Below are 11,386 nucleotides of genomic sequence, written 5' to 3' on the forward strand. Positions count from 1 at the left end.
TCTTTTTTTATGAAATGGAGGTAATAACACCTACTCTAAAGGATTTTTTGAACATTACATCAGAGAAAGTATTTCTAATACAATGCCTATACATAGAAACTCCTTTCTTCACGCTGGGCACTGATGCCTTGTTCTCTGGAAGCACCTGACTTTTTCAGACCTTTCAACCAGTATTCGCCACTTAAGGAAACACTATGGCCCCGTGGTGAAGGGTGCAGATGCTGGAGTCATGCCACTCAGATCTGAGACTCAGTTCTAGCGTCTACTCTGACTTTGACAAGGTGAGTTAACCAGTCTGTTCAGGTTATCTATTCTGGCATCAAAATTGATCTCAAAACTTAGTTGTTTGTAATGACTATTGTATTCTGATCACAATTTAGTGGATCAAAAATTCAGGACTCACGGGGCAGTTGTTTGTGGACCCATATGGAAGCAACAGGTGGAGGATTCATGTCTAAGATAGCTTCATCACCATATGCCTGATGTGTCATTGTTGCTTAGCCCACATCTGCCTCCTGTGACATCCAGGCTCCAGGACATCTACCTATGGTTTGGGCTTCTCATGGTGTGACAACTTCATGGTTGTTGGGCCTTTTGCACAGCTTCTCAAAGATTTTAGAGAGAAAGTACTCCATGAAAAGCTTCTCATGACCCAGAATCATGGTCTCCAGACTCCATTTCTTCTGTCTTCTCCTGGTTCAACAAACTATTAAGACAACCTCGATTCAAGGAGAGGAGAATTCAGAATTAATGAAACAAGATGGGATCAGGAGGGAGACAAACCATAAGAGACTCTTAATCTCACAAAACAAACTGAGGGTTGCCGGTGGGAAAGGGGTAGGGAGAGGGGGGTTGGGTTATGGACATTGGGGAAGGTATGGGCTATAGTGAGTGCTGTGAAGTATGTAAACCTGGCCATTCACAGACCTGTACTCCTGGGGCTAATAATATGTTATATGTTAATAATAATAAAAATAAAAATAAAAACAAACAAACAAACAAAGAACGAAAAAAGAGAGAGGAGAATTCAACTCCATTTCTCAATTGAAGGAAGCAACAAAGAAGGTACTAAACCAACATTATTTAGCACAGTAGCTGACATATAATAATCACTCAATAAAAAGTGATCTGTTATGAATTATTTACCTTTTCTCCAGCCATCCCTTCTTCCTCAGGGCTGCTACCTTCATCCCCACCACTTATCCCCAGGGCACACACACAAATCAGAGTTTTGCTCATGTTATTATGAAAGGATGGGGGAATAATGACATAGTTCTGGACATATGATTACGGGTTATGCTATGATTTGGACCTAGACAGTGGTGGTGGTGCAGGAAATGGGAAAAGTGGATAAATTCTGGGGTTACTGGAAAATTATATTAAGAGCTGATTGATTGATTGATTGAATATTTGATGGAATGTGTGTTTAAGAAGCAAAGATGAGTCGGGACAATGCCCAGGTAGTTGACTATGGTAACTTGTTGGGTGGTGGCATGTTTCACCAGCATAGGAAACACACATTTAGGTTCTGTTGGCTACTACTTCTTTTTGTTATACCCTTCTTCCCCATATCTGGACAGCAGGCAGACATGCTAGGAATTTAAACATTGTTCTTTCAGTAACTGGGAGAACCTGAAGCTGGTTGATCAGACGAATGACGTGAAACAAGTTGTTCCTTAGGCAGAGTTTGTGGTTTACAGTGATGCAAGACTGATGACTCTATCTTGTATCAGTTTTGGTCTGTTCATATTTAATGCTCTTCATGGCATTAATAGGGCCTCATCATTTGCATAGATAAAGCACAATTTTCTGGTAGAAAGTTTCAACTGTAAAAGAGAGTGAGAAAAACAACACTCTCCAACTTAATGAGAACATAGACTGCCCAGATTCCCAGGGAGAGGGTGTCTGTCAATCTGATTATTATTATTCAGAGGTCCCATCCCTTTGTATCTCCATCAGCCTAGGGTGACATCCCAAATGAAGTCTGTCTATCACATTGTCCTGTATCCTCCCTCCAGCGTGATCCTCCTTTATGATCTTTGGCTAAACTCATTGCTCATAGCTCCACGCATGCAGCTCTGGACTTCTCCAAATGCCCTCTGGCCAGGGAGGGCTCTTCTGTGATATTTGATCTGCCAGCTGGTGTCAAACAGGCTTGGTTTTTCCTCAGAGGAAATGCACTGCAGAGAAACTATAAAAAACACATATCGTGATGACATGAAGCCAGATACAACATGATAGGCAATTTCCCCCTTCTCCTTAGTAGCCTTATTCTAGTTTTTTCTTAAACTTTGTAATAACATGATCCCACATTTTATGCAACAGAAGATTTGGACCCTGTTTGGTGCATTATAATGGAGCAACAATAAAAACCGCAATGAAACTGTTAACAATTATGGTAACAACAGCAGCCAACTTTAGAGTGTGTTTATTACATGCCAGGCCTTGTGCTAAACGTTTTATGTATGCTTATCTCATTTAATCACCATTAGAATCCTTAGTGATGGGCAATTTTTGTGTCCATATTACACATAAGATTTGGATCAAATAATTTGCCCAAATGGCTAATATGGAGTGAAGCCGAACTTTAGCTTCAGGTCTTTCTGATTTGGTTCGCCTGGAGCGTTAAGCATATTCACATGATACAGGATATTCACATCGGACTGCCCCGGAAGGTTTTTTGGATGCGTTGGGTTTGACCTGAGCTTTGTCTTGATGAAGGACTTGCAGTCTAGACTGGTTTACTTTACTGAGTGCTATACAGGGCCCTGACATCCTGCTGGATGGGAAATGATAGAAACACATTAGGCAATCAAAATGTAAACGTTTTCACTTAAAGAGCAAATTGTGGAACACGTAGGGGACTCGAGATCCATCACATTGGAATTCAGCAGCCAGGGTAAAAGATCCAGGTATGGTAATAAGTTCAGACCAAGAGAATGTCTGTGGAGTGGTGATTTAATTAAAGATAGAGGGCTAGGTTTCATACCCCCGCTGCTACTGACACAGGCAAGTGGCCAGGGCTCTGGAGGACAGGTGACAATCAGTGCCATCCGCTAGGGCTCCGGGGGAGATTTGCAGAGACTTCTTGTTGGAACTCTTTTTTGACTAATATCTTAGAACCCATTCATGCATTTATTATGGCATCTACACCAGGCAGGAAATGTTAAAGAGTGATGAGGACCAGGCGTGCGAGCACTAGGCAATGGGACAACCAGAGAGCACACGCTCCTTACAGAACGGCAACCTCCACTTAACTCTAGCCCATAGTGGTATATGGTTATTTCGTCTATCAGGGTGTTCTAGAAGAAACCTGAAGCCCAAAATGAAGTCATATGCTCCCATGACAGCAAACTGAAGCCAATTATATGTCAAACCTGTCCCAGGAATGTGACCTTTCAACAGCCAATCCACAACTTCCAGATCAGCACTAGTGAGGTCATGAGCAACGACCAACGAAAACCTTGTCATTCCCTCACCCCCAGAAGAAAGATGCCCTGGGCAGAAACAATCCCCATCCCCCTCCCTTTTTGTCCTTTTGCTAATAATTTCCTTGACCCACCCACGTGTCTCTAAAGACCTTCCCTATGTACAACTCCTCAGAGCATCTTTCTACTTGCTGTATGTAATGCTGCCTGATTCGTGAATCGCTTAATGAAGCCAATTAGATCTTCACATTTTCTCAGTTGAATTTTGTGTTTTAACAAAGGTAAGCTGGGCATCAGAACGCCTGTGTGAAATACGCAGACCTGTAAATACTAGGCAAAATAAAGAAGAAAGTCCTTCTGGTCCACATCTGTTGGGCAAATAAATCCCATGTTTCTGGTTGGAAATACAAAATTTATTCAAATGTCACTTGCTCTAGGAAGCCTCTGTGTTACTTTTCTAGGGCTGCCATAACAAAGTACTACCATCTGGGTGGCTAGAAACAACAGACATTTTTCCTGTCATCATTTTGGAGGCTAAAATTTGAAATCAAAGTATCAGTAAGGCCATATCCCCTCTGAAACCTGCAAAGGAATCCTCCCTCCCCTCTGCCTAGCTTCGTGAGGTTTTACTGGCAATCAGTGCTGGGGACAGGGGGAGGGGAGGGAAGGAAATTTCCAACCCTCTAATCCCTTGGTAGTTTCCACAGATAATCAGCCCCAATCCCTAGGTGATTTCCTGATGTCACTCATTAACATAACAAAAGATGCTCTTACTGCTCTCATCCCTTAAGAAATTCCAAGGGGCGCTGTTTCCCAGACCAAATATATATTTTTTTGTTATAAATCACAATATTCCAAATATCTGGGGAGAAGGGTTTCTGGAAGGCAACAGAGAAGAGTTATTTATGCTGGAGGGTGCGGTCAGAAAGGATGAAAAGAATTTCTTAAGTGGGAAGGGGAGTTGGGGATAGAGCATATTCTGGGCCCAAGCAAAGCCCCCCCCTCCCCGCGCCCCCCCCCCCCCCCCCGCAGGAGTTTTCAAGAATGCTAAGAAGTTGGGGAGACTCTCCAGGCAAAGACAAGGCACAGTCAAGCCATGGCCAGAGGGCAGAGGGCTTGAGAAGAAGTTACTGGCTGTGATGGGAGCATGTCAGGAGGAAGGGTGAGAAAGGAGACTAGAAAATCAGGTAGGGCCATCAAAGGAAGGACCTTGAATCCCAGGGTAAGGACTGTGGCCCTGGGATGGGGAAAAAAAATTATCCTTATGAGGTTTTCTCATTTTCTCAGGTAGAATAAATAAGAGGCAAAATTTGGTCCACAGAGTCATGTGGACAGGTGTACAAGAGAGAGGACCTCTTTCACTCTTCTTATAACTGAAAGTAATTTCTTTTTTTTTTTTAAAGATTTTATTTATGTGACAGACAGAGATCACAAGTAGGCAGAGAGGCAGACAGAGAGAGAGGAGGAAGCAGGCTCCCTGCTGAGCAGAGAGCCCCGATGGGGGACTCAATCCTAGGACCCTGGGATCATGAACTGAGGAGAAGGCAGAGGCTTAACCCACTGAGCCACCCAGGTGCCCCAACTGATCTACTGTTCTACTGCATGGTAATCTACTGTTCTACTGCATGGTGATCATTTTTTTTTTTTTTTTTTTACCAGAGATGTGGGTAAATTCTCCCTTCTGGGAAGCTGGGTCTAAGTCCTGTGGGAAGTACAGGGCATAGTCATGCTGGGTGTGGACTCTGTCAAGATCCGTTCTTCTCCTCTTCTGGCCCTGGCAGCTTACCAGGAAGCTGCTGAATCCTGCCATCTTCTGCACCACAAATCTCTCCACATGGACCATCTCTTCAGACCACAGTCTGTGCCGCAACCCACCGATGCACTGTCTTGTCTTTGGACAATTCTAGAAACATCTCTCAGCCCTGCCTGCCTAGACCCTGGGCTCTTATAAGCTTCAGATGCCCTAGACCTATGCTGGGTTTCTCTCAATTTCTTGGTCACCCTGGGGCAGAAAGAACCAAGGGCACCTTCCTCAAACACATCAATAATGTCCAACATACTTAATTTGTTTCACTTTTTACCTTTCCTCTTCAGTTTGAATAATCATTCTTGATCTCAACATCATCAGTGAGGGGGGATTCTCTTTGTAAATCTAATTCAGAGATTCTTAATATGGAGGCTAATAGAATTTTAAAGGTCCGTGAACTTAGACGGGGGGAAAAAATGCAACCTTTACTTTTATTAACTTCTGACTAAAATGTGTCATTTCCTTCCCTTACGAATCTAAGCAACAAATCAGATTGGTTTTAACAGTATCTGTGGCTTGTAAAATACAGAAATAATAGATATTTTCATAATCACATTACAGTAATTACAGATATCCTGAAGTATTATTGACATATTATAATATATATATATATATATGGCTCCTTCCAAATTATAGTAGTCATTACAGTATCTTGTTAATATTTCAACAAAGAAGCACATATATTACTCTATTATGAAATTTTAAACTGTTTTAATAAGTGTATTTCTGTATAATTGGCTTACTCTATGTATATATCTATTTCATTTTTCAGGAAGAATTATTAATGAAAAAAAAAAAAACACCTTTGGGGTTCCTGGGTGGCTCAGTCTGTTAAGCGTCCCACTCTTGATTTCAGCTCAGGTCATGATCCCTGGGTCCTGAGATGGAGCCCCACATCAAGGGGTCTGCTTCTCTCTCTCTCCCTCTGCCCCTCCCTGAACACACACACTTACTACCCCCCCACCCACATAAGTAAGTAAATAAATCTTAAAAAATACCCAAAAAACCCACAACTTTGAAATGGTGAAAAATGAGTGCTATAGTCTCCTATAGAATGTGAGACAATCTCTAATGCTCCCTCTGGTTACCTGATTGTGCAGTAGTCTTCACCTTTCATTGCCTTTAAGCTATTTTATGACTCTACAAATTGAGCAAACGGACCAGTGGAAATAACTCTTGTCTGGAGAGGTGAAATGCGTCCTGTAGAGGTATAGAAGCTCCATCTCTGAACTTTCCCAAGCACTCAGCTGCAAGCAAGCTTTGCATGCACTAATACATCATGTCAGCATCTCTGATCACCTATATATATGTCTGGTTTTGGATTTGCCCTTTGAACTGGTTTTTAACACCTTCCAGATTCTTTGATTCACTAGTGCATTAAACCAATACTCGGGAAACCCGTTCGTTTTGCAGTTGTGTAAGACTTACGATTTTGTGTTGTAACATTATTTGCAATATGGCTTATGCATGGAAAGTACTATTCTCAGGTGCTGTTAGCAAGACGGGATGGTCAGGGGAGCCAGAAATAGCAAGGGTGGGGATGAAGGAAGCAGAAGCACCACCTAAGACTTCAAAATCCTCAACCACCTGAAAGAAGGAACGATCGTTTTCATCTGACAGAAAAGGAAGGGTCTAGAGTGATGTTAGGGCTTTGTCTAAAGTCACTCTAGAATCCCAATCATCATTTTCCACAAGACTATATTCCACAGAAAGGGGCTTGGGGGAGGGGGTCACTGTCCACTTTGCACTGAAGGCAGAACCCAGGAGAGGCTGGGTACAGACAGAGCGTCCTCAGGCACCCAGCTCTGTACGCTGAGCAGCCATTTGGTGCCTCGCTGTAGCTGTCGTTTTTCTCAGTTGGACCACGGCGGGGAAGTGTCAAGCTGGTTTCCCATTGTACACATCAATGTAGCTGTGTTGTTGCTGGTATATCTTTTTTTTTTTTTTTTTTTATCACAAGTCTGGGCCTTCTGGTAATAGACAAAACATGAGCCTCTGCTCGCTTGCTTTCCCCTGTGCGTGTCATCGGGGTAATCAGGGAACAGGTGGGTGCAGGCGATTAACAGGGAGGGAAGGGACTGAAGGAGAGGGGATCTACTCAAGGGGAGGAGGGAAGCTGGAGTTAATTTGACCCTGAAGCTTAGAGGCACTGTCTCCTCTAGCAAGGCTGCCACCACAGTTATCGGTGGGAACAGCCCTTCTCTGGGCTCTGAGTCTCATTTCCAGTCTGGGCATGCTTGAGAAGCCATTACCATATTTATAGAGCTACCTGGCCCCACGGCACACGCATGAGAGGGTTAGAAAGACCTATCTATTTTTCCAGCTGTGCTGCTATCCTTGGCGGCAAGGCTGGAGGGGGAGAAGGGAGGGCCCCGTCCCAGTATTAGGACAGACGAGAATTAGCCTGCGGAGGCTGGCCCGAGAGGAGGGACCCGCTGGCCTCCTGCTTGTCTCTCCCAAGGGGTCAAGCTGAGCCAGGGTGGCTAGTGTTGATCTCTCAAGGCTGTAAAAATGAGCATGGAGCACTGCTGGTGGGCGAGAGGATTGCCCAGGAGCTATAGTCAATGTTTGTTCGCCTTCACCCTCAACCCAATTCCCTTATTGAAATGCAAAGCCGCCAGCAGATGGTGGTGGGTTGGGGAGGGGGCTGTCTGGAAGCAGCGCCCGAAAGTGGACAGAGCATGAATTTAAGAGACAAAGAGATCTTATTAGTTGTATAACCTTGGGCAGATTATCTAATTTCTCTGACCCTCATTTTAGTCATTTGCACAAAGGGGATGATAATGAATGTTGGGAGAATTTAATTACAGACATAGTTGGATGTGTCTTAATAAGTGCTCCTCTTCCTTGACCAAGCCATTCTGCTCCACACTTAACGTTTTGCCTCACATCATTACATAGGATGTTTGTTGTAGTGGTCATAAATGCCTGTGTGAATGTATCCACCCCCTCCCTATCTCATCGCTGAGCACATGTGTGCTTCTGTGTTCTCTCTCTCTTTTTCTCTCTCTCTTTTGCTCTCATGCACACGTGATTTTGTCCTAGTCTTCAACTGTGCCATATCGACCTTGTCCTTTATACAAGTTAGTGGGCCCTGCAACTAGCAAAGTGGCTCTGATTCCCAGGACTATAGTCCCAAATAAGGGTCCTGAGACATTTCTGATTGTTTGTGTGTCTAGGCACCCGGTGTTCCCAAGACCATTTGGTAACAATATCAAGGTTGCAGTGAGAGCAATTGCCAGCATGCTTTAGCCCTTGCTCAGTCTAGCTAAACTTAACTATATTGGTAACAATTTGAGACTTTATTTCAACTCATGCTCTGATGTGCTGATGAGCAAGAGAGAGCAAGCATCTTGAAGTAAAGCTTTGGTTCCACGAGAACTCTACAACTGAGCCACAAAAGATACTATGGAGTCTTCATGTTGGGACCATCTGTGGGTGTTAGTCACAACCCCCTTTTCCTCTTTTCCTTTAATTAGGACACCTGATCCCCAAGGGGGAGGGAAAATTTGGGTATCAGTTGAGAAAACAAATATATGCAGAGAAAAATATTTGCAAATAGAAGGGCATCACAGCTGCATATGCATATTATGGGGGTGGGTGGGTGGAAGTGGGTTCCTGGCAATTAGAGAGGCCCTCCAAGCACAGGCCTCTGGACAGAGACACCAGGGCAAAAGCAAGAGAAGGCCAGATTGAAGGTGGGGAGAAGTGAGGTGTTCTCAGAAAGTACAGGTCACAGTGTGGAGAGAGAGAGAGAGTGCTATAGAACCAAGAAGCTAGAAAATCTGTCCTGACCCACTTAGTCTTCCCAAAAGTCAGGGAAGACTAAGCTCACATCAGAATAGGCAACAGAAAAGGATCAAGTTTGAGTCCCATACAAATGTATTAGTGAAGGGAAAGGGGACCGGAGAGGACAATAATATGTCTATTGGCAATTTATTGGCAATGAAAGTGCACCATAAAAACATACTCTAGACAGAGGAAAACTGTGGCCTCAAATTTCAAAATGTACTAAAAGAAATTAAGGTAATAATGGAGAAATGAAAGAAAACATAAATCTGTAACAGAAACACTTAGTAATAAAGTTACAAACTCCAAAAGAATTAGAAAATTTTAAAAAAACTCTGATTTTAGAAATAAACATTAAACTGGAAAGAACAAAGAGTGAATGAATGCAGTAGAAAATAACCTAAAAAATAAAGGTTAATAGGAGTAAAATTTTAAACAACAAAGCAAATGAAGAGATTAAAAAAAAAAAAGATTTGATAAAGAGTGACAGAAATAGAAAACAGGTAAGGGCAACAAACATGTATATAATAGGTAAGAGCTCACAAAATAAGGAAACCAAGCACTGGAACAGAAATCATAAAAACCACCCAACCAAACAACAGCTCTTTTCTGGCTGGAACCAGGGAGGGTGCAGAAGAGAAGACACAGAAGTTTCCTGCTATGCCAGAAACCCTTAAGAAACAGCAAAATAATTTTGCAGAGTTGAAGATCAAGTGTCTGAGAAAGAAGTCTGTCCAAAAGATTCTTGGAAAGGAAGGGGGAAGCTTATCTCTGAAAAAGCTAAACATTACCACAAGGAATATAGGAAAATGCTCAGAGCGGAGATTCAAATGAATAGAGTGGCAAGAAAAGCTAGCAACCTCTGCCTACCTGCAGAACCCAAACTGGCACTTTTCTCAGGATCAGAAGTGTCAATTGTGTAAGCCCAAAGGTTGGAAAAGGGTTGCAGCTTCTTCACCTTTGCCAGATTGTCCATCGCAGCTTTGTTAAGCTCAGCAAGGCTTCGGTTAAAATGGTAAGGCTTGTGAAACCATACATAGCATGAGGGGACCCAGAGTCAGGAAATGAACTGATCTACAAGCATGGTTATGGCACAATCAACAGGAAGTGAATGGCCCTGACATAACACAGTGACTGTTCAATATCTCGGTAAATACGGCATCTTCTGCACGGAGGATCCGATTCACTAGATCTACTCTGAGAAAACGTTTCAAAGAAGCAAATGACTTCTTAAAGTCCTTCAAATGTTCTCCATGAGGGAGAAGCAAGAAAAAGACCACACATTTTGAGGAAGATGAAGATACTGGCAATAGGGAAAACCATATCCATAGGCTTACTAGAAGGATGAACTAAGGTATCTACCATGATTATTTTTGTAACCTGGTCAGTTAATAAATGATGATTTTCATACTGAAAAACAACCAGATAACCACAAAAAAACCAGCTTAAAACAAATTTGTTTAAAAAAAAAAAAAAAAAAGGATCTGTAGGCACATAACTGGAAAGGAACACCATATCCTTGAGAAAAATGAACCAGAATGACCAATATCAAAACATTCTAAAAAATGCCTTGAGCTCCCAGGTAAAAGAACTAAGACACTTAAAAAGGAAAGAAAATTTGATGGCTATCAGATTTCTTGACAGCAACACTTTATATCAGGAGACAATGGAATGACATATTTAAGATACTCAAGGAAAAAAAATATGAGCCATATATTATTAATCCAGCTGAACTTACCTTCAAGTATAAAGACTGCAGACAAACTCCTATCAATAATCAGGAACTCGGGAAATATTGTCCCCAGGAGTCTTTCCTGAGTAAACTACCAAAGAATGAAATTGAGTGGAGAGACATTGACATAAGGCCTGGTGGCGAACATTAAATATATAACTACCTGTAGAACAAAGTATGAATGATGCTTATAAGAGAGAAGGTATCCACCAAAACAACTATATGCTCTGAAATTGTAGGAACACAGCATCAACTTTTAAAAAGGTGGAAAGCAAATAAAAAGTAGATTAAGCTCATGATCACTTTACAGTTATTACCTAGGAATAAAAAGATATTGTTTCAAATCAATTCCTGGGATAGAAGGTGATGAAGAAGAGATTATTAGCAAATTTTAATATTTTTCAGAGTAGTAAACCAATAGACAATTGCCATAAATACAAAAATACCGACATAAAGGAGGCAGTTTGAACAAACTTACAAACTTTCTTATGTACTCTATCCCCCCCTTTAAAAATGTACATAGAAATAAATAAGATAGACCAAATTATGAAAGACTATTTGTATAAAATATAATAGATTTATAAATACAATATAAAGCATGACAGAGCAAAAGGCAAATATAACAATCTT

At 41.9% G+C, this 11,386-nt stretch overlaps 1 pseudogene; it reads left to right on the forward strand.

The window, feature by feature from the left end:
* Positions 1–218: 218 nt before the first annotated feature.
* LOC122916700 lies at positions 219–10,457 on the forward strand (annotated as a pseudogene).
* The last annotated feature ends 929 nt before the right edge of the window (positions 10,458–11,386 follow it).

The sequence above is a fragment of the Neovison vison genome, chromosome 9 (genome assembly GCF_020171115.1).
Source record: "Neovison vison isolate M4711 chromosome 9, ASM_NN_V1, whole genome shotgun sequence".
NCBI lineage: Eukaryota > Metazoa > Chordata > Mammalia > Carnivora > Mustelidae > Neogale > Neogale vison.